This window comes from Dermacentor andersoni, chromosome 1, assembly GCF_023375885.2.
Source record: "Dermacentor andersoni chromosome 1, qqDerAnde1_hic_scaffold, whole genome shotgun sequence".
Lineage (NCBI taxonomy): Eukaryota > Metazoa > Arthropoda > Arachnida > Ixodida > Ixodidae > Dermacentor > Dermacentor andersoni.
In genome coordinates this window covers 304,638,991-304,663,276 of record NC_092814.1, presented here as the reverse complement: position 1 = coordinate 304,663,276, position 24,286 = coordinate 304,638,991, and the positions used below count along the sequence as shown (strand labels likewise).

The 24,286-nt window shown below is 50.4% G+C and overlaps 1 protein-coding gene across 1 annotated transcript in view; it reads right to left on the bottom strand.

The window, feature by feature from the left end:
* LOC126548253 (band 7 protein AGAP004871-like) overlaps window positions 1-24,286 on the bottom strand; it is a 398,019-nt gene that overhangs the window by 262,667 nt on the left and 111,066 nt on the right. The window lies entirely within an intron of this gene.

Sequence of the window (24,286 nt, the reverse complement as noted above, 5' to 3'; positions counted from 1 at the left end):
TTAGAAGTTAATCAACAAGCGTAAGACAGCTTACACAAGGAACTATAATATGGATAGAATTGAACATGCTCTCAGGAACGGAGGAACCCTAAAAGCAGTGAAGAAGAAACTAGGAATTGACAAGAATCAGATGTATGCGTTAAGATACAAAGCCGGCAATATCATTACTAATATGGATGAGATAGTTCAAGTGGCTGAGGAGTTCTATAGAGATTTATACAGTACCAGTGGCACCCACGACGCTAATGGAAGAGAGAATAATCTAGAGGAATTTGACATCCCACAAGTAAAGCCGGAAGAAGTAAAGAAAGCTTTGGGAGCTATGCAAAGGGGGAAGGCAGCTGGGGAGGATCTGGAAACAGCAGATTTGTCGAAGGATGGTGGGCAGATTGTTCTAGAAAAACTGGCCACCCTGTATACGCAATGCCTCATGACCTCGAGCTTACCAGAATCTTGGAAGAACGCTAACATAATCCTAATCCATAAGAAAGGGGACGCCAAAGACTTGAAAAATTATAGACCGATCAGCTTACTGTCCGTTGCCAACAAAGTATTTACTAAGGTAATCACAAATAGAATGAGAAACACCTTTGACTTCTGTCAAGCAAAGGACCAGGCAGGATTCCGTAAAGGCTACTCAACAATAGACCATATTCACACTATCAATCAGGGGAAAGCGTTTGATTCAGTCGAAACCTCAGCAGTCATGGAGGCATTACGGAATGAGGGTGTAGACGAGCCGTATGTAAAAATACTGAAAGATATCTATAGCGGCTCCACAGCCAACGTAGTCCTCCATAAAGAAAGCAACAAAATCCCGATAAAGAAAGGCGTCAGGCAGGGAGATACGATCTCTCCAATGCTATTCACAGCGTGTTTACAGGAGGTATTCAGAGACCTGGATTGGGAAGAATTGGGGATAAGAGTTAATGGAGAATACCTTAGTTACTTGAGATTCGCTGATGATATTGCCTTGCTTTGTAACTCAGGGAACCCATTGCAAGGCATGCTCACTGACCTGGAGAGGCAAAGCAGAAGGGTGGGTCTAAAAATTAATCTGCAGAAAACTAAAGTAATGTTTAACAGTCTCGGAAGAGAACAGCAGTTTACGATAGGTAGCGAGGCACTGGAAGTTGTAAGGGAATCCATCTACTTAGGGCAGGTAGCGACCGCGAATCCGGATCATGAGACTGAAATAAGCAGAAGAATAAGAATGGGCTGGGGTGCATTTGGCAGGCATTCTCAGATCAAGAACAGCAGGTTGCCATTATCCTTCAAGAGAAAAGTGTATAACAGCTGTGTCTTACCAGTACTCACGTACGGGGCAGAAATCTGGAGGCTTACGAAAAGGGTTCTACTGAAATTGAGGACGACGGAACGAGCTATGGAAAGAAGAATGACGGGTGTAACGTTAAGGGATAAGAAAAGAGCAGATTGGGTGAGGGAACAAACGCGAGTTAATGACATCTTAGTTGAAATCAAGAAAAAGAAATGGGCATGGGCAGGACATGTAATGAGGAGGGAAAATAACCGATGATCATTAAGGGTTACGGACTGGATTCCAAGGGAAGGGAAGCGTAGCAGGGGGCGGCAGAAAGTTAGGTGGGCGGAGGAGATTAAGAAGTTTACAGGGACGACATGGCCACAATTAGTACATGACCGGGGTAGTTGGAGAAGTATGGGAGAGGTCTTTGCCCTGCAGTGGGCTTAACCAGGCTCATGATGAAGATGATGATGATGATGATGATGATGATGATGATGATGATCAACTGGCTTTGAGGAAATTAAGTTGATATACCTAACATTGGAGCATTTTAACGTGCCTACACCTGCGCGAGCAGTAATAATGTATGGTAGAATTACTAGTCATCAGTAGTACAATTACTTGTAGTAATTAGTAGTAGTAGCAGCAGCAGCAGTAGTAGTAGTAGTAGTAGTAGTAGTAGTAGTAGTAGTAGTAGTAGTAGTAGTAGTAGCAGTAGTACAATTACTTAGTCATCAGCTCACATCAAATCTAAATTTACCATTTTCATTCATGTGCAAGCACGCTTATCCAGTGCAACCTCGCATACTCTCGATTCGCATCCTATTACATACTGCCGTGAGTGAGTAAGTAATATGCCTGGGAGTTCTCCTCAACCCTCAATTGATTGATCGCGTCTCGAACTTAAGAAGATGACATCACATGCCATCCATGCATTTAATAAGGCGCGTTCTTTTCTTCGTCAACATATACTTTCTTTATTGAAAGGAAAATAAAACAAAGAGACATAGTCACCTTATAATGGTGACGGCTACTCCTTTTCTCATAGCAGAAGCAACAATATAAAAAATGTATTTCAGAAAATGAAAAGAAACCACGTCAGAAGGTCGGAAATCCGCAGCACACAGTCCTATGCACCCATGAACATAAAAGGCAAATGCAAGTTGCATCACAATGAGTTTGTAGACAAAATCACAAACACACACATGCGACCGTGATGTAGACTGCGATGAGTATATACACAGATGAGGAATTACATAGAGCTAAAATAATGCACGCACAGAATAACAAAAAGTATAACACGTAATCTACAAGAGCTAATAATTACAAATAATAGAAGCAAGTTATAGTAACATCGTGAGACTATTCAGTGCGATATCTAGCTGTAGTTCTCGTTAAGGATGCCTGTCTTCGTAAAAATGTTCGAGTGCGTTCAATGCTTTTAGCATCCTTAATTAAGAGATTCGAACAATCGCAAGTAGTTGTCATAAATCCAGTGTTTTATTGCACGCTCATAATGTCATGCGTTCATAACATGGTTGGTTGAATTTTGCCATGTTTCTTCAAGCAGTTTACTGATGAGTTAGCATTTGTATTTGTTGATTTTAACTTTATGGTAAATACCTTTCGCACTGAATTTTGATCAGTAATAAGAAATAATAAAAGCTCAGAGTAATAAACAAAAGTGCTTGAAGTCGACAGCCCGACATGGACGACCATCCACCTATATAGAGGTCTCATCCTTGTTTGATTGTTTTCTATTCTTATCTCTCTTTTCCTTCGCTCAAACATTACCTCTACGCATAGCATAGCCATCCAAAATGGCGGTGCAGTTAACCTCGTTGAACTAGCTCTTATCATCAACCCAATCTATCTTTGAACAAGTTCATCGCAGCGACACAATGCTAAGGATGACATGGCTTAAACTGAACGAAGTTAAAGACCCCTTCGGTAGAAGTTACTTTCTTTATCGTCACTTTTGTAGTCATTGTTGTTTCGTCCATACAAATAAGTAATTTAGATCCTTGTATTGGTGCTCTTAAAAAAGTTATCGAGAGCAGTATTACAGGTTCATGTGCTGTAGACGCATATCAAAGGTGTCCTTCAAGTGTAATACTGCGCCACTGGATTGGAGTGTACGGTGCTCAGCGATTGAGACGCGATACTCGGACAGTATGGCGGCCGGTGATTTTTGCGTGACCGGTGAGCGCTCGGTGATCGCTGAGGGGGCCCAATTACGTCACGATGCATCAAAATGACTTTCGTTTTCATGTGACACAAAAGTGCACCAGCTCAATGTCCCCAGCGTCCAACGGTGGCGCAAAAAAGTGCCGGCCGCCATGCTGCCTGAGTATCGCGTTTCAATCGTTGAGCACTGTACCTTCCGGTAACCACCTTAAGCGAATGCCCGAAAGGGAAAGCGGCATCTTCCTACCGCCACTGTCTGCTTGTCGGCCTCTTCGTGAGCCTCGGGCCTGTGGCTAGGAAGGTACAGCCCTGAGTCCACATTTTGGCTCCCAACGTTGGCATGGGCGTAGCCAGGGGGGAGGGGGCTTATAGAGCTTCAGAACCCCCCCCCCCCCCCAACCCCAGAAACATTTTCGTGCTGTTATGCACCGCCGACCAAAATAACCTTCGGCGCCGGAAATCATTCTGGATTTTGTCTAAAATGTCTTTTTTCACGCTCGAAAAGACATTTGGGCGCGAACATAGCGAACTCGGGCTGGATTTTGTGGCAAAGCCCATGTACCTGGTGTCACATAACGCAAGGAGCCCCATCCGAGCACTAAGGTTCAAGGGCGTTTTGATGGCGGGCGGGCTCGTCGCGGCATCTCGCGAAGGCCGCGGAATCGGATGGATTTCATTTCCGAAACTTTATAGGTATAATGTTCTCATAAACTTTTGATGAGAAACGGGCATAGACATTTTCAAAGTCGTGCTTTAGATTTTCAATTCTGGAACTTTCTGGTTTATTCTTCTCAAACATTTGACGCCAAAGGTGCACTGAATTGTCTAAAGTCGTACATTGGACCATACAACGATACAAGCCAAATCGACATACTATCAGACAAGATGACAAAGCATGCAACCAACTCCGATGAGACGAAGCATTGTGGGGGTTCATTTGTGTCGTCACGTCACAGAAAAGATTATCAACGTTTTTTTCACCTGCGCCAAAGCATCCATGTCACGACACTAAAGCCACCAAAGGTAACTATGTTCTGATTTATTTTTCTTCTTTGACTTTTATTCGTGAGGACACATTGAACCTCTTAAATTTTCTTGTTCTCGCTACCCTCGGGTTACCAGAACCAGCCAGAGTGCATGCGTCTTTCTCGTGTTGCCCCGACGTCCGCGCGGCGCACTTTGGTGCGCGTTCGTTTTCTTTAGCCGAGTGGATTTTGGCCTGGCAGAGTTTTGAACGGTTTCTTACTAGCAGACGCGAAAAAGAAACAGTGGTCGCTCGCCGCCATCACTGTGGCGACTCCACGGATTGCAACGCGTTTGCTTCAGGACGTCACCTTCACTTCGATGTTATCGCAACCTATCGCAACCTCTCCGGAAAGTCTTTTGTCTCGCCAGTGCAGGATACCGAGCAGTTTGCGTATGGTTCTCTCTGGACCAAGCGTCTCACGTTTTCTTCGAAATTCCTTTGTTAGCCACTTAGGTACGCAAAGTAGGCATTCGATTGTGGCCAACATGCTTTCCTTTGCGTTTCTTCATTTCGGTGCTCCTACCCAAAAAAATTAAAGAAAGACATTGTTGCGGCGCAGCGAAATGTCGCATGGTGAAAGTTAGATTTGTTACTTCTTCTTTTGCGGAAATTAATGGGCCACGAAATTCTTCAGTTGCCGCATACTCTTACTATTTTATTGTGATAGCAACTATATGGACACTCCAGGTGCATTTCTGTCGTCGCCGTTGCCATCGTGTTCCTATAGAGTCCAAGGGTGATAACATCCTAATCGCGCACCGCATGCGTTATGCGCGAGTGAAAGTGTAGGGGGTGGGGGTGGGGAGTACCTGGCGGCCGCTGCGCGGGCCATTTTGCAGAAATGCTTTCTATATGTGCTCTCTGTTGCGTCTATAATGTTGGTGCAATTACTCACAATATGAGGTGTGACACAAAAGAAACGAGACTAAGTGTGTAGCTTGAAAAAAGATTGGAGTTGGCAACAACTGTTTTGCTTAAGTCATCCCACACACCTCCTCTTTTCATGCGCCCAGTTTCGACGGAACCAGTCACGCCAGTTGGAAGTGCTGCGTCATTGAGTGAACACGTGCAACTGCCTTCTGCCGGAAAAATGTCTGATGGAAAAACCGAACAGCGAATCAACATCAAGTTTCTTGTGAAACTTAAGAAATCAGCCACGGAAACATTTCAAATGTTAAACGAGGCTTATGGAGATGAAACTTTGTCTCGTGCCCGTGTGTTTGAATGGCATAAGCGGTTTTCAGGGGGAAGGGACAGTGTGGAAGATGATGAACGTGCTGGGCGCCCAAGGTCAGCGATTACAGACCAAAACATTGCCAAAGTTCGTGATGTGATCCGTGGTAACCGAAGATTAAGTGTTCGTGCAGTGGCGCAGTTGGTTAACTTGGATAGGGAAGCTGTTCGGCGCATTTTAACGGACGAATTAGAAATGAGGAAGATTTGTGCGAAGCTTGTTCCAAAAGATCTCTCCGATGACCAAAAACAGTGCCGTAAAGACATGTGTGTGGACATGTTGGAACGCATTGCAAACGAGCCAAATTTGTTGGAATCTGTTGTAACATGTGATGAGACATGGGTTTTTACCTATGACCCAGAAAGTAAGCGCCAGTCAATGCAGTGGAAGTCTCCAGGATCCCCAAGACCCAAAAAAGCAGGCATGTCAAAATCAAAATTCAAGGCAATGTTAATTGTCTTCTTTGACATTAATGGAATTCTAATGATTGAGTGGGTTCCCAGAGGTCAGACTGTTAATCAACACTACTACATTGAAGTACTAAAAAGACTTCGTGAAAAAATTAGGAAGAAGAGGTCACAGTTGTGGAGTGATGGATGGCTGTTGCACCAGGACAATGCACTCGCTCACAGGCCCTATCTGTCAAGCAGTTTCTGACCAGCCAAAAACATTACTGTGATGGGGCATCCTCCTTATTCACCTGATTTGGCTCCATGCGACTTTTTTTTATTTCCTGAAGTTAAATCTTACTTAAAGGGAACCCATTTTACCTCACTTGAAGAGGTTCAGGCAAAAACGGAGAATCTCCTGAAGGGCCTTCCAAAAACCTCGTTCCAGAACTGTTACCAGCAATGGCAGCACCGAATGCAGAAGTGTGTGAATGCTGAAGGGGACTACTTTGAAGGTGATAATGTCGCAGAGAACTGATTCAGTAAGTTCAATAAGTTACTGGACCAGTCTCGTTATTTTTTTGTCACACCTCGTACACGACTAGCGACAGCTGCTCTTGCGCAATACATTGGAACGAAGGACAGCGTCATTGAGATTTTTGCGTGGCCGTTGCACATGTACAAAAATGTAAACAAGGTTCCTGAATAAGAAAGTTTCAGTAAAGTATTGATCCAGAACTTGTTCATTTCATGGCCTTTACATTTTTCATATCAGCGGCATACATTGCTTTGCTGGTTTCGAACTGATGTAGTTTTAAAGTTTGTGTGATATTTTCTTGACTTATTAAAGAGACAAAAAACACGGAAGCACTAATATCAGTTATTTCTGACGCAATTTTTGGAAGGTAAGAATATATTATTTTATGAAAAAAATACATATTTTACTTGTCTTGACAGCTCGTAGCATTCAAGAATTCGTTTGCAGCGTCTTTCGCAAGGCCAATGCAGTTATTATTCGTGTATTTGATCCCTTGACAAATTCTGTAAGGAAGAGGCCGAGCTGCAAACTGAGAACCACTCCCCCCCCCCCCGAACGAAATTACTGGCTGCGGCACTGAACGTTGGGCTTGAACCCACGACCCTGAGATTCCGACTCTCATTCTCTAGCGACTGGGTGATAGTGACTCGACGATATACTGAGAGAAGATAGGGAATAGAGAGATAAAGGGGAAAGGCATGGAAGTTAACCAGAATAGAAAATACAGTTTGCTACCCTACACTGGAGAACGGCGCAGGCAGGCAGGCAGTGAACTTTATTGAGGTACCGAGGAGCGACTCCGAAACCCCCTTACGAAGGAGGAGCCGTCGCGGGCCGCTCCCACATCGGGACGGGCAGGCCGTGCCTGAACGCCGTGCCGCAGGCCCTCTGGACGGCCTGTGACTGAGCGGCGAGATTGGAGCTCTTGAGCGCCTCCTCTCACTCTTCTTCTGTGGTGAGATGATCGTCGTCCAGTAACGAGGGACGCCGCCAGAGCATGTGTACTAAAGTACAGAAGGCATCCCCACAATCTGGACAATCTGGACAATCGGACTCGAACAAGTCCGCGTACCTGCTGACCCTTGCTTGGCTGGGATAGGACTCAGTCTGCAGCATGCGAAGGGTGAAAGACCGAGGCCTGGAGAGCTTGGCATAGGGTGGGGGATAGACCCTCCTGCCGAGCTGATAGTGCTTTGTAATGTTGTTGAACGTGTGGAGCGAGCCCTTGGGGAGCCGCGCGTCCGCGAGCGGAGTTTCCCCGGCGCGGTGGGTGAGTTCGCGTGCGCGGGCGTGGGCCAACTCGTTGGCGTTGGGAATGACGGGGAGACCCAATGCCCCCTATGGGCCGAGAACCAAGAGATCACGTGGGGGACGACGCGCCTGCCGCAAAGCAGGGTGGCCGCCTCCCTCGGCATCGAACCCATGGCGAAGGCTCTGACCGCCACCCGGGAATCCGTGTAGACCTGCGGTCTGCTCCCGTCCCGGAGGGTGAGGGCCACCGCGACCTGTTCCACCAGTGCCGGGGACCAGCCCCGCACCAACGCGGCGTTAAGGAGGTTCCCTTGTGATCTACCACGGCCGCCACGAACCGGTCGGTATTGGGTGGCGTCGATGAACGCGACTGATCGTGGATCGCCGGCGACGGATCGGAGAAGTGCGGCCGCCCTGGCCCGGCGTCTGCCTACATAGTGTTGCGGGTGCACGTTGCGCGGGAACGGCGAGGTTATGAATGCCTCCCGCGTCCCCGCATCGAGCGCGCACCGCCTTTCCCTGATGGCAGTGGGGTTGCAGTACAGCGCCTCCAGGATCCTCCTCCCCGCAGGCGAGGAAGAGAGCTTGACAACCTGGGCCGTCTTGTGAGCCTCGACAACCTCTGCGAGGGTGTTGTGGACTTCCAGCTGCATGAGCTTCTCCGGGCTGGCGCCCATGGGGTTGCCGAGCATCTTTTTGATGCTCTTGCGCATCAGCGCTTCGAGCTTTGCCCTCTAGTATCCGTGCCAGCGATGCGCGGCGGCCACGTACGTGATGCGACGCCTTAGGAAGGCGTGATACAAGCTAAGGAGGTTGTCCTCCCCCAGGCCTCCACGACTGTTGGAGGCCCTAGTGATGAGCCTCACCATGCTGTCCGTTTTGGTGGCGATACGAGCGATAGTTTGTCCGTTACTACCATTTGCCTTTATCAGCATACCGAGTACGCGGGGGACCTCCACCCTGGGAATGACTGGCCCGATGGCCATGTGAATGGAGAGGTCCTTGTAGGCCGATACAAAAGAAGTTCGGACTTGGACGGGGAGAGCCGGAGCCCCGTGCCCGCCAAGAATTCCTCCGCACAGCTGAGGGCCGCCTGTAGCGATTCCTAGACTCTGCCTTCACTGCCGCTGTCGCACCACACCATGATGTCGTGGGCGTAAAGAGCGTGATTAACACCGTCCACCTCGGAGAGACGCGCGGAGAGGCCGTGCATGGCAATGTTGAACAGAAGCGGCGAGATGACCGGCCCCTGAGGGGTGCTCCTCTCCCCCAGCTCGAATGGATCACACTTTACCTCGCCCACCCTGAGAATGGCGCGCCCGCCCCTAAGGAACGAACTGACGAACCCGTGAAACTTGGACCCAAGACCCATGTCCGAAACGAAATCGAGGGCCTGTCTATGCGAAATGTTATCGAAGGCCTTTTCGAGATCCAGCGCTAGGATACCTCTAACGTCTCTGACGTCTCTGGTGATGTTGAATGAGTTTCATGACGTCTTTAGTTGACAGGGACGGTCGAAAGCCCACCATGTTGTAGGGGAAGAGTTCGCGTTTCTCGATGTACCTAGATGTCCGGTTGTGAATGACGCGCTCCGCGACCTTTCCCACGCACGAAGTGAGCGAGATTGGTCGGAGGTTTAGGCCAGGGGTCCGACATGGCTTTGGAATGAGAACTACCGACGCGAGCTTCCAATCTTTCGGGACGTCACCCGAGTCCCACACGCGATTGATCTCGTCCGTTAACGTGGCGATGGCCTCTTCGTCCAGATTGCGAAGTAGCCTGTTCTAAATTCCGCCCGGCCCCGGGGCCGATCGGCCGTTAAGGTTAAAAGGGGCTTCCCTGACCTCGTCTTTAGAGAAAAGAGCGTCCAGGTCTTCTCTCTGGAGGCCCCGGTAGCGGGGGTAATCCGCGTCGCCCGAAGCGCTCGTGGGTAGGCATCTGTCGGCCAACGACGGGGTAATGTCCTCCACCATGGAGCCCTCCCATTTGGCTTCGTGCAAAACCTTATCCATAGCTAGTCTCTGGTTGGACTTGGAGGTCGATTCGTCTAGGAGCTGCTTCAGGAGGTTACACTTGCCTCCCGTGCGCACTTGCCCGTCGACCGAATTGCAAATCTCGTCCCACTGCTGCTTAGCGAGCGCGCGACAGTGTTCCTCACTGGTGCGATTGAGTTCAGCTATCCTCTTATGGAGTCTAAGATTGAGCCGTTTCCCCTTCCACCTGCCCAGGAGAGCAGCCTTGGCCTCGAGGAGGTGGGCGAGACGACTGTCCATCCTGACCACCTTGAGGTCCATGCGGACCGTCTTGGTGGCGGACACGACGTCCTTTTAGAGCGCAGCTCTTTGGCGTCCGTTCCTGGGTTTCGCGTCGTCGTCGGCGTTGTCGTCGGCCTCGTAACCAGCTCCGCCCCCCTTTCATCCCCCCAGCGCTAGCAGCGACCGACTGATACCGCTGGATGCCGCTGACGCCGCTAGAGAGTCAAGATAACGTGACTGCATAGAACACCGTCGCCGCCATGCAGAAAGAGGAGGAAAGGGTCCCCCCCCCCCCTGTTCTTGTGTGGCGGATAGGGTGCTCTTCAGTTGCCGACGCGCCGGTTATTTCACGTAGGCCCCGGCACGTCGACGAATACGTGACCACCTTCCCACGGCTAGACCTGGTTCTTAGCGCTGCGGAAGCGAGGGTATCATATTGTTTGTGTCGGCATCGGCGGCGTTGTCCCTGAAACCAACTCCGCAGGTGGGGTTGACTCACTATCGGCGTCAGCGGCATCAGTCAGTCGCTGCTATCTCTTCCCTCCTCCCTTTATCGTGTTGTCCGCTTGCTGCGCGCGCTTCTGCCCCCATCGTTTGCCGCTGGGTGTACACGCCGCCCCCCTCCCCCCTCTTCCTGCGAGTCTCCGGTTGTCAAAGCGCCGGCTCGAACTTAATTCCTTTCTTCGCTCCTCCTCCAATGCAACCCCTGTGCGGTGGCAATCAGAGAGCCAGATCGGTGGCGGCGGATCTGTATATGTGCACCGCCCGAGCCGAAATTGCCGCTGCCGTTCGCCCTGTGCGGTGGCAATCAGAGAGCCAGATCGGTGGCGGCGGATCTGTATATGTGCACCGCCCGAGCCGAAATTGCCGCTGCCGTTCGCCACTGCGAAATTATCTGCCAGTTCTTTCTGAGCCATGAGCGAGACGACCGATGGAAGTCCTCCGTCTGCTGCTGCTGCTGCTGCTGCTAAACGAGCTGCCAGAGCAGAGGCCCAGCGCCGTCGCCGTCAGAATCCAGAGGTGCGTGCCGCCGAAGCAGAAGCTTACCGTCGCCGCCGTCGAGATGATCCAGGAGTACGCGTCGCCGAAGCAGAGGCTAAGCGCCGCCGCCGAGAAGACCCTGCCGTTCGCGCCGCCGAAGCGGAGGCTCATCGCCGCCGTCGAGAGCAACCAGCAGTAAGCGAGGCTGAAGCAGAAGCTCATCGCCGCCGCCGAGAAGACCCTGCAGTTCGCGCCGCCGAAGCGGAGGCTCATCGCCGCCGTCGAGAGCAACCAGCAGTAAGCGAGGCTGAAGCAGAAGCTCATCGCCGCCGCCGAGAAGACCCTGCCGTTCGCACCGCCGAAGCGGAGGTTCATCCCGCCGTCGAGAGCAACCAGCAGTAAGCGAGGCTGAAGCAGAAGCTCATCGCCGTCGCAGAGAAGACTCTACCGTTCGCGCGGCCGAGGCCGAGGCCAAACGCAAACAAAGGCTCGCAAACGGTGAAACAGCTTATTTGCTGCGCTCAAATTTCGCATTAGGAAGTAACGTAATCGTCGGTAATTTTTTTCAATTGCGATAACCATTCGTTATAATGTGCGTGATCCGCCGTCTTTCCCTTCCTGATTTTGTGAAAGAGGTCCCAATATGTGACCCTAAATTCGCGGACGGGGGAGGGGGGGGGGGGCTGTTCGAAACCTCGAAGGAGGTGGCTAGGACGAAGTGATCGCTACCCAAGTCGGCCCCACCCCCTTGACGAAGGTGAGGTACGGCGTGGAGTCCCTGGTGATCGAAGTGCCCCCTCTGGTGGGAAAGGACGGGTCCGTTAAGAGTACGAGCGCGTGATCGGCGACCATTTGCCGGAGGTCACTCCCCTTCGCGGTCGACGATGGGTAGCCCCACTCGGGGTGTGGGGCGCTTGAGAATAAAGACGTTGGATTTTATCCAGGCGTTGGGAATGATTTCGATTAACGAATGCTCGACCTTGCTGTGGTCCATGCGCATGGAGTGTACGACAATAGAACATCGCTTGGACACGAGGAAGCAAATGCCCCTCCTGCCTGCGCCAAAGACGGAATGAGACCTATAACCCTGCAGCGAAACTGTCTTCCTGAGAGACAGAACGGGGAGGTAGAAAAATAAGATGAAAGTAAACAGAGGCACAGAAAAGCACAGACACGCGATCACAACCGGTCACAATAATTGCACGCTATCGCAGCGCAGTATTACGTGCAGCACATTTAACACCAATCAAGACTACAGCTATTTGTTGCAAGTCTGCAGCTGTGCCTTCGTCACCCTCTGCTGCTTTAACTTATGAGGTCGGCATTCCAAATTACTTTGCAGTGATAATGGGCTGGGACCAAAGCGAGCTTGAGCAGTTGCGTGTTATTGTCTCTGCACACTGACGGCAAAACAGTCAGACAGGAGTGTATGAAAAAAATATGTATCAAAGCAATACAAGACAATACATTTCTGTCAAACTGCTATTTTCGCCATCTGTCTATTTCGCCGTAAATTTTGTAACATGTGAGAGACTCGGCCCTTTTGGTGATGCTTACGTTTTCAAAACAGTTTCCGAAGACTGTGTGACAGCGGAACAACTGCACTGCTCGTATCCCGACGCCGTCGGAAAGAACGTTCGTTTCAGCGAAGGTGTACTAACCAGCTGGCATTGCAATACGGTTGATGTAACACGCCTCTGCTTTAAAAAAGGAGATGAAACTCCGCTTTGCTCCATTGAAAGGGTCTTGGATCTCACTCAGGCAACTTCAAAAGCTTCAAAACCTTCGTCTCAGTAATGTTTCGGCAGTCTCGGCACGTCCTGACGTAGTGTCTGACACAATGGCGAAAGCACTGGGAGTGCTATTTACGTTACATTGGGAAAAAAAAAGAAAAAAAAATGAGAAAGGAAATTCTACAAGATGTTCAAAGCTAGCGCACCCACTCACCTCAGTTTGGTTTGTCAAGACAAACATGAAGTCCTTCATGAAAGCTTCATCTTCTGCACAGGGTACCGAGCACCGCTAGTTGGTTTATGTTCATCACGGAGAACAGGGCATACAATGGTACAAGTGAACGAACAGGTCATATCCGCTTGTCTACCATTTTATTGGTTATGCCCTTTTCTGAACTGTAAAAGTTTGACACTAGGTTTATTGGAGGGAAAGTTGCTGTTGAAAACGGCACCTTCATACTTCGTACGGCCGAGACGTACTCCATATCATTGAATGCCGGACTTCCTTTTTTTTTATGGACTGTCACGATTGAGTTTGGCTGATGTGATGATAAGGTGTCATCTTAGAGCGATGATATTGTTAGATACTAGTCGCAAAACTAATAGCTGATATGTTCTACTTTTCAGTCAAACCGATACCACTGCCTGACAAAGTAGATTGTGCTCACTGAGCCATCGAACGCCCATCATTATTTTCGTACTGCCGCGACAAGAAAGCTTACGTAAATCGCACTTTCTGGGCCTTACCTTTGAGCAAATTTGCGCGCTTAATGTACTACTTCCTTGCGTTGCTTAAATTCTTAAACATGAGAAAGACCACGCAGAGCAAGAAAAGTTATATAAGAGCCGCGCTATGTGCGCATTTCTTTCTTTCTTTCTTTTTTTTTTTCGCCCTAGAAAAGAAGCGGTGTACACCAACTCCCACAGACGTATACCTTGCTTGTATACATGTGCGTTAGACTGTCTAAGCCCTTTTTTTGCGGCCCCACGGTTAGACTTTCTGGAGAAAATTTCTCTTAAAGTAAAGGCGCTACCGCACCGGCTAACGTAAAGGCACCCGTCACTCACGGTGGCGATCAACGCGATAATGGAAGGAAAGCCATGGCGATAGAACATCGCAAATGTCGCCTAAAGAACAAGCGTTTTAAGAATACGGGCCGAGAGATACTTCGCCGAGCTAGGACAATTTCCTAGTTTGGTTTGCGTAGCGCGAATTTGGGGAAGCAAAAAACAGATAGCGTGTACTCCAGCGAACTGGCTATTTTTAATATGGTAGACCGTGATGAAACCACAGCTTACGTGACAGATTTTATATTTTACTCTAATGACTGAGAGGGCACAAAAGTTGAGTCACTGTGGAATTGTTGTTCATGGAAACGCAACTATCTCTCTTCGGCGATGCATGGTGTGCATTTTTAATGGTGCGCATTCCATCCACGAGAGCGGTTGCCTAGTGGCTATGGTGTTGGGCTGCTAAGTACGAGGTCGCGGGATGGAACCCTGGCCACGACGGCCGCATTGCGATGGGGACGAAATGCGAAAACACCCGTGTACTTCGATTTAGGTGCACGTTAAAGAACCCCAGGTGGTCAAAATTTCCGGAGCCCCCCACTACGGCGTGCCTCACAATCACATAGTGGTTTTGGCACGTAAAGCCCCATAATCTGTTTTTATTAATTCGCGACTGTTTTTCATTACTATCATGACGGCAGGTGGACGTCGTCGCAATGACGAAGCGTCCCGAAGATCGCCCCGCTGCCAAAGCGTCCCAGCGCTGCCCTGCGCGCTCGGAAGCGCTGACGTTGGCGAAGCGCATAAGCACGTTGAAAACGAGACGACGGACGGGCCGCCCTGCGTCCAGCTTTGATCCCCCCGCTTCCGCTTGGGTGCCCAGGAGATCCTGCGCCGGCTGCTTTAATATAACCTCAGGTGCTCTCCTGATACCTCCGTTTGCCTGTTACATGTGCCCTCCTGGAGCAGTGCTTCTAAAAAATGCAATCTATTGTCGTGACTAAAAAAGCGACCCGCTACTTATACACCAGTCAGAACCTTGCCCCTTCAGACACAGCGATCACCGAATGGGGCGTCCGTGCACACTGCCTCACCGCGCAGGCAGCCAGCGGCGGAGCGTAAACAAACTGGGCCTCACTCCGCAGTGCCGGCATAGGGGACAAACGCATACAACACGCGTTAAGAAAGCTCCGTTAAGCCTAGGCAGTCTCGCATATTCAAGGAGCAAATGCCCCCAGATTTTCTCTCTCGCACCCGCTCTTACTCGCGCCTGCGCAGAAACGTCGAGCGCCGTCAAAAGCGCCATGCCCCGCTGTGCCTACTAGCAATTGTAAAAACACTCCCCGGTCCGATCCGAAAAACGCCGCCCGGCGATAATGGCCGTCGGAAGTGGCGGGAGCGCCTCCAGCGCTCACCAGACGTCGCGACAATCGATCTCCCTCCGACCTCCGGCAGCTGATTGGTTTTTGCTTATTTTTGCTTTTCCATCGGAGCATCTGTCGCGCGGCCATTCTGAAGCGACGGTATGCGGGGTTTCGGGCTCTTGGCCGCGCACTTTCGGGCTCTCTACGCGTGAAAGGGAAGCCGTTGATCATTACAGCCGGATATTCAATGTTTAAGAGTACAAATTTGTGTAAACTTATTTTTCGTCTACAAACTTAAGTGAGGTGCTCACGAAACCGATAATAATTATAAGTGCGTTGCAGTTTTCTTACCAACCGGATCGAAGGTTCCATGGCGCAAAATAGCGTGGGCATTATATACTGCTTTTCTTATTGCCTTTCTTGCGTGTGTCGTGCCGCCCATATGGGTTCGGGTATAGGGGACGAAACGGTTTCACGTTCGCGGGCGCCCGAAGCTGTTTTTGACCCGATAGCGTTAAGAAGCTCGTGTCGCAGAAAAGCCTGTGTCGTCAGCGTCAGCGGCATCGGCCGTGAGCGATAAATCCCAGAAGGCACTTCATTGATAAAAAAAACATCTTGCAAAATCGGCTGGTTGGAATCGAACCACGGCCTCCGGAGGGTGAGACGGAGACGCTACCACTCAGCCACGAGTTCGATCGCTCAAATGGGGACAAAATCGCCTCTAGTGAATGCGGTGTTGCCTTAGAAACGAGCCGTAGAAAGTTATACTGCGGTGTATATCAGTAATTATGACCATGTAAATTACAGAAGTCGCAGTTTCACGAGTAGCGAAGTACGGTTCCGCTACAGTTCTTCTGTGCTCTGCGCACACGCAGAACCATCTTGCGACAAACACAGAAGACCCCCTCCTCGCAATGTACGGGGCTGCCCCGACACGTGGCGCGCCACTCGCCCCATGATCGCGTCCGCCTTCATGGTGCGTCGCGGCCCGGCTGTTCGTGCCGATCGCGACGTTTGGCTCGCGTAGATCGTTTGAGTAGGCGGTGCGAACGGGGTGCGATAACGCTATCGCGTTCCACTCTTGAAGGCGAAGCTTAAGCGTCCTCCAATTTTTCTTTTTCGCTGTCGGCACGCGTGCTCGCAAAGCTTGGTTTTGTGTTTCTTCGGTGAGAAACCACCCCTCTTCCACAACAACCAAAAGTCCCTTCTGCTCGAGTGCCTTGAGAGAAAAAAGCGACGACAGATTATAGGTAGAAGCGGACCACGCCTGGTCTTGTGGCTGTTTGCATCTATGTGGGCACAGGCGGTGCACGGAACGCCTAGGGCATCGAGAACGAGAGCCGCTGAGAGGCCCATTTCACACCAAATACCGATAATGCTATCCTGTCAGGTTGCAGTAGTAAACGCTTGTGCAAAACACCAGCGTTTACACAAGGAGGCTTTAAAACAGGAACTAAAGCTGAAGTAAACATGAATAACCCCAATGTGCCCTTTTACACACAGTAAATTAAAGTCACAGTTGGAAAAGCACAAATCCCCCTGCCTGCGCTCCGCGGTGCCATCGCTCAACCTAGCCAGACGGCGCAAAGCCAGCCCGCTAAAACTCTTGCAGCTCAATGAAATGTGCGGAAATCGTTTGTAAGCGCCTCTATGAACCTTTTTTCCAAGTTATTTAGTCATTAAAGACAAATAATACAATAAAAATTCTATTTAGTGTTTTTTTTTCTTATCCAAAAACACATTCCTAGAGTCTGGCAACACAGACAAATGCGTGGCGAGCACGTGGTTGCGTCCGCCTGTTTTTCGCTGAATGTAAGCGATGCCAGCGGGCTATAGGCGTCGTCCCGTCGCGTCTATTTGTGCCGGGCGATGTCCGCCGTGAAAGTCCGCTCCATGCATGTATCCCGGGATTAACAGAGCTAACGAGCACAGCGAAGGATGAAAGCGCGAACGCGGAGTGAAGTGGGGGATAAAAGAGGGTGATAGCGAAGAGAGTGCGAGAAGAAACTGTAGAAGGAGAAGGGGCGGCAGAACCATGAGGCGAAAAGCGGAGGAGGAGGGTATGGCGAAAGTGTGAGAATAAAAGCGCAAGACGGGCTCTGTGGTGACGACCGCTACGAGATGGCGCCAGAGTAGCGCGCCATCGTTCGTTCACCGATGCCATGCAGCGAACGCGTGCACCGATACCATATATGGAAACAAAGCGCTGCATGAACGGAGGTCTGTCTGCAGCAGCTGCTGTGAATCGCGCCCACGCGTCACCCACGCGCTGCCTGTCGCAATCTTTCGATTTGCGAGGCATTCGTGCCACACTTCGCTCCATTGGCAATGGGCCGCACGAGACAGATCGTCCGCGCCAGCAAATATATCGCGAAATGAAAACACGTATAGAGCTGCGCTCAAATTTCGCATTAGGGAGTATCATAATCGTCGGCGAATTTTTTTTGTAAGTATCCGGTCAATCGACGATACGGCTGCGAATCGAAGTATTATGTCCCTTTTAAATCCAACTGAGCATAAGTATAGGCTACGTTTACTCTCGCTGCACTCATGGCGATAGGACGATCGCAGCTTGGGCTAAACGGTTGTTGCGGGTATACCACAAACAACAGATGACCATGGTTGCTCGTGACATTCTAGTGTTATGAAAATTACAGGCCACGTTACGCGTAACTAAGGGTCTTTACAAAATGAAACTTCCCTCCTTTATAACATTTGTACAGGATCAGTGCAAACTCAAGCATGGCTGCGCAAGACCGGACTTAGCATGTCGTTGTCATGTGTGTATACTGTTAAGCTCTTGGTAACAAACCCCATTATTTTTCGGAGTGGCCTGAACTTTTTACACACCACGTTACTGCCATACACGCCACGCATTATATTAAAATTTTATGAAATGTTAATAAATGATGTGGGGCGCGAAATGTCCCTACAAAGAAGCGCGAGCAACATTAGGTTCCCGCGCCAGCACTGGACATTTAGCAGAGAGGTGTTAATTCTGCTTCCTCCTCAAATTGGTCCGCGATACAGATCTGGAGTGTGAATGGTTATCCGTGTTCGTGGGATAGCGATGACAATGTCGAATGAGAGGCGCAGTAGGTATTGCACTGTTGAAATCTGTCCTTGCTACTAGCCTTCCCTTGCGTTACAAGACGCTATTGTGGCAACAGATGATCGGCGTTTCGAGATGTATTGTTACCAGACACTATACCACACTTGATGAGTGGTGCTCGGGCGGACCAAATGCCCGCAGCTTTTTCGAGGCTACAGACCGTAACTTGCAGCGCTCCTAGGGAGCAGCCATCTATTGGTGGAAACTGTGGGAACTATATATCAGAAAAAACGAATAAAAAACCGCGATAACCCTCAGCCTGTTCTTATGACATGCTTGCCGACAGTGCTCACTCACCACGGCTTTGTCCGCAGCTGTCCCGTCATCAAGCTGGCAGCCCAGCGCGGGCTGCGCCGACAGCTGGTGACTGGGGGTCTACAGATTAGGTGCGCTTGCTCCAAACGGGTGCGCGATAGCAAAATATTTGTGCCCTCCTCCTATTCCTCCTGGGCTAAAGAGCGTCACGGAAATGATCGACATTGTGTTCTCCCAAAGAAAGACACGTTTATCAAATTCCTGGCATTTACACTGAGGTTTCAGTCTACAGCGGATTCGACACTTTAGCCGCAGAATTCCGTGACTGGGGTGCTGCAGAAAATAAGAAAAATCAGAAATGTTCATGCACGGTTATAAAGTTCTGAAGAGCTCGACGCGTGGTTGGGAGAAAAAGAAAGATATTGCGGACGTGGTTATGACAAGCGAAAGGAAAAAAAAAAAAGAAATCAAGACAAAGAAGACAGGGCTCGAGCCGTTGACCACACAAGTTGATCCGCCTAAGCGCGCTCCCGGCCACGTGTACAGTGAGAAAGCCAATCGCGAGAGAGTGGACTTCACTTTATTTGTACCGGGCAGAGCGGACCTCGATCCCTCCTTCGCGTGTTTTCGATTTCGTCAGCGCATTCGAGACCCCACAGAAGAGGGACGCGAGGCGAAGCAGCCGATCGTAACCAAGCAACAGTCAAAACATCTTCGGCAACAACGTCGGACCAGTGGGATCAAAAAGGAAGAAAAGGATTCATAAAAAGGAATAAGCCACGCACCCGCTGTGCGGCCGATTCCTTTGGAAGGGCGGGCGGACGCGCGTGCGAGTTTTTGCGTCCAAGTTGAAGGGGGGGGGGGGGGGGGGAAGGAGAGCTAGGTGGTGTTTTCGGTGCCACGAAGGCACAAGGATGGAGACTTGCGAGTGGGGTGAACGCGAGAGTGAGGGAAGCACGAACGCGCTCCGTATGACATTTTATTTGGATTTTTTATTACTTTCCTTCTTATTATTATTTACTTTTTTTTTCTATAGCAAGCAGGAACACATCTTCTTTAGAAGATACATAAACAGGGTTTAGGTTTTACGGGCGCTTGGGGTTACTGAGCTAACCCTGTTCGTGGCTTGTTTCAGCTAGCGCTGCCTGCACGACGACGACGGTCAATCCAATTCCAGAAAGATCCCCCGGTCGAATAACACACGCCGGAGCTCTCCGGCCGCAGAGCGTAGTTTTAAATAAATAAATAAAAAAGCGCGGAGTGAAAAGAAGAGCAAGAGACGCAAAAAAGGAGAGAAAGGTCGCCGCGCTGGATTTTGACGCTAGCCGAGCGTATAGTTTATACCAAAGGAGCCTCAGGAAGCGACGGTGTATTCGGGCAGGGAGTGGCCAAGGCGAAACGAAGAAGAAGAAAGCGAGCGGCCACCCTTGCGCATGCCGCTGGGGCGAGCGAGATGCGTGTAAGCCAGATTATGGGTTGCATGCCTTCTGCTCGGAGGCGCTCCGAGCCTACAGCGCCTTTTGATCGCCCACGGCCGCGGTGGCGGATAGAGCGCGTGTTTATTTATTTTTTCTTATGATTTTTTGCGGTGTTTTGCCTGCTCTGCTGAATTCGGCCACGCACACTCACTGGCTCTCGTAGCTGCGGACGCCATTGAGGCCGAAGGCGAGCAGTTGTCGGCAGTGTATATCGCTTCAGCTGGAGAAGCAGTTCGAAAAGCCAGCGCCTGGCGTTCCCTCAAGTAATCTTTCAATCTCTATCCCTCCCACTATCTTTATTCTTATATTCTTTTTTGTGAGTCAGCGCGTTCCCGCTTCGGGGAATCTAGTGTGGCTTCCCATTGCAGTAAGAGAGAAGTGAGCAGAAAGAAAAGAAAGGAAAAAGAAAATGAAAGAAGTGTTTGCGATATTCTTTTCTCGTGTTGTTCAGGATCGAGAAGCGGAATTTGCGGGCAAATTAGAGCTTCCAGCTAGCACCTTGACGGTAGCACTGAAGACTGGATCGAAGGCTAAGACTGTTGTTGCCAACGATCGACCGTTTCGAATAGAAAGCTGTATCGGGTCTATCTTGCCCATCACACACGTTGCTGCACTTGAATAGCGCTACAGATTCCGTACGCTTTTTCGATTTGTACGGCAAGCCCGCTCTGCGAAATGACGAGAAAAAGCGAGACGGAGTGTTCTCCCGCTCACATCGTGCCGCGTGCGTAATCAAAGCAGCCGCCGAGCGACAATCTCCTGTCAAGCGTGTCCCGCAAGTGATAAATCGATATAAACGTCCGCAGTTACTGCGGCACAGGGCGATTAACATAGCCAACGGAAAAGCCGTAGACTCGTGGATATAGCACGTAAGCCCCTTCGCGCGTGCGCGTCGATATCTTGGAAAACAAAACAAGAAATATTGTCCCATTCCATTTTTACTTTCCAGTACAAAAATGTGGACTGCTGCAAGCTTTTTTCTTTTATTCGCGTCTGGGAGGATTACTAAAAAAACAAAAAACAAAAAAATTCGCCGACGATTACGATACTCCGTAATGCGAAATTTGAGCGCAGCTGTAGACGTGTTTTCATTTCGCGATATATTGAGGCAAAGAATTTGAGAGAGACATGTAGTCGAGTCGGCGATCGTTGAAAATCTGATCTGCGGGTCAAGCGCGTCGGCGTTTATACACGGCTCGTTCGAAGGTTCCACTGTAATCGCCGTTGCCGCGTGGCTTCCAGAAAGTACGACGTAATTCGGGTCGCGCATGCGATTAGATTACAAAACAATCGAAAACCACGACAATCGAAACAAGGGCTAACGAGACCAAACCAAACAAATTAAACAAGCGCGAGCAAGGACTGACGCGAGCAGACGATAGTACGAAACGAGCGGTCCGGCTGAGACCAGATACGAGCATGCATCGAGCGGTCGGGCGGGTCCGCATGACACCAGTTTCCCGCGCGCACGTCACTAAATGGGCCGCTGTGCCCATTCTGGGGGATTTGCCAAGTGTGGGCACATGCCCAGTGGCCCAAGGTGTCTACTCGGCAAGAGCGCAGTAGCTAGCACGCGCAAAGTGTGGAAGAAAATACCAGGAAAACATCGCTAAAAAAAGAAAGAAATTGAAAGAAGAAATTTTCTCGCCAGCAATCCTCGGTGTTGGTGAGCCCGCTTCACCTACTAAGCCTTCACCTACTAAAGGTTGTCGACAGATGTTTAAAAACTTCATGTGTGACCACATCGACGGGTGCAGAACTCGCGGCACTCCGTGCTGCACTTGACTTCATTAAGCAGGAACCACCGCAACAATGGACTGTCTTTAGTGACTCGAAGGCCGTGCTTCAGTGCATACAAAGCCCAACGCACCACGGACCCAATGAACAACTGGCCTCAGAAAGTCGACACATATGTAATCACAACCATGACAAGGGACACAACATAATCTTTCAATGGCTTCCAGGACATTGTAACATCAGTGGGAACGACCCCGCCGACGAAGCCGCCCGATCTGCGCATGAAAGTGATCAACGTGTCTTCATTCCGCTTTCGCGAACAGACGCTGCGGCCGGGCTGCGATTGATGTCCCGTGATTGTACTTTGCCCCTGTGGGAATCGAACGTTTTCACCATGAGTCGCTTGCGTTCGTTATCTCCGGACATACGGATGCAACTCCCACCTGGTTTACCACGACTTGAACAGACCATGCTGTACCATCTGTGGCTTGGCGTTGCCTTTACGAACTCATATGCTTTCCTTATTGGAATGGCCAAGAGCCCCACGTGCGACACATGCAACAGCGAAGAGACGCTCACGCACATTATCTGTGTCTGCCCGCGATATAGTGCCCAGAGACAAGTGATGTGCAGAGTACTGGACCAGTTGGACAATCGTCCATTATGAGAACTGAAAGCTTTAGGTCAGTGCTCTGAATGAACATCCGCGTTGAAGGCCTTACTCGCGTTATTAAGGTTCCTGCGGCGGTCTACGGGGCTTAACGATAGACTTTAAGAACGCCGCCCCCTACCGGTTTATAGTGTACGCGCTTTGTTAGTGCTCGTCTCGCTTGCTCTCCATCTCCCTCTTCCACTTTCTTTCTCTTTTTATCCCCCTTAACCCTTCCCGCCGTGCAAGGTAGCCAACCGGAACTACCTCTGGTTAACCTCCCTGCCTTCCTCTGTATTCTCTCTCTCTCTCTCTCTTATAGTTCATCGACAAATGCATCGGAAAGGTATTTTATTTTTCTTCGTGCATGCCCTTACACGCACTAGCAGCTATCTTTTCTCTCCGGTGGGACCTATAGCGATGGTTACGTTGACCAAGTGAGTTTTTATGTGGCCCGCTTAAAAGAACGCTGTGGTTCAGGTATACGTTAACGAGCTTGGTGTGTTTTTCTTTTCCAAGTGCCAACGAAAGTCTGGTCTCGTAGGTGAGTTTTACTGCAATACTGGCGTCAGTTTCACTTTTCCAATCGCAGTCCCTTCTCCCAACACAGAGTATGGCTTTGCTCGTGCACGACCCCGTTATATTCTTCATCCTCCCGTTGCCCGCCGACACCCGGCAACGATGTGAACTGATCTGCGTGGCTGCCGCATCCGCGAGGCCTCCCTGATAGGGACTCCGCTGATCGGGGCACCATGCGCCAACAACGGCACCAGCCGCTGAACCGACGGCAGCGAGCCGGGGAGCAGCGAGGCGCTGCCGCCGCGCCTTGTCGCAGACCGAAGGGGCGCGACCATGCAAGCCGGCGGCAGCGTCGTACCCCGAATCTGGCGTCCCACTGTACAAACGAGATTCCGCCGCCGAGAGCGTTCGCTTTTTGGACGCCCGCCAATGGCGGAGTGCTTTTCTTCTTCGCCAGAGCGTAAGAGTTTTCGCGCGCTCGCGCTCCCTCTTGCAGCGCGCGAGCGACGAGACGAACAATGCCGCTCCCGGCCAGCGGCGCTTTCTTCTTGGGCCGCCGCCGCGGTCTCTGGGCCCGTCCCTTGTTTTTGCTTTGCGCATCTTCCAGAATGGGCCACGGGGCCTTTTTTGGGAAACGCTCGTCGCTTGAAAAAGTACCCCCCCTCCTCCTCGCTTCCCTCAGCACTCTCACCACCGCACCATTTTCGCTGGCGCTATGTCCCCTGAAAAGGGGCGCCTTTGCGCCCCCCTCCTCGCCCAACCTCTTCCCCTTCCGCCCCCGTCTGCTTGCTGGAGACATCGGTAACACACACTCCTTCCGCCTCGTTTCTCCCGTAAGCACTCTGTCTCCCTAGCAAAATAAATGAAATACAATAATGTAGCTTCAAAGGGGCCAGAGCAAAACAAGCTTGTTCTGATGATGATGGCAGTCGCTATTAATTGCTATTCGCTTATGCCGCGTGGGCGTTTCACTTACACGCCTATCCGAGAAACAGCTGCTGCTGCCGCCGCTCGCGGCACACGCTTTTGTTTCGAAGCGGCCGGTTCGCGGGGAAAGTGAACTGAAGAATTTCGTCCTTTCTCGAGCTCGTTCTCTTCGGGGAAAAAAAATAATACTAAATAAAACATCCCCAGCCACCCCGACCAGCACCGCCGGCTGCTCCGTTGCGTCTAACGACTGCAATTATTTGTTCTCGTTTCGTCGAGCTCTGCGTTAAAGTATCGAGGCGCGCAGCGCTCATATGGCTAAAAGCGCGCGCGTGCCCTGCGCTCGGTGGAGGCCTGTCGCACCCCGATTCCGCC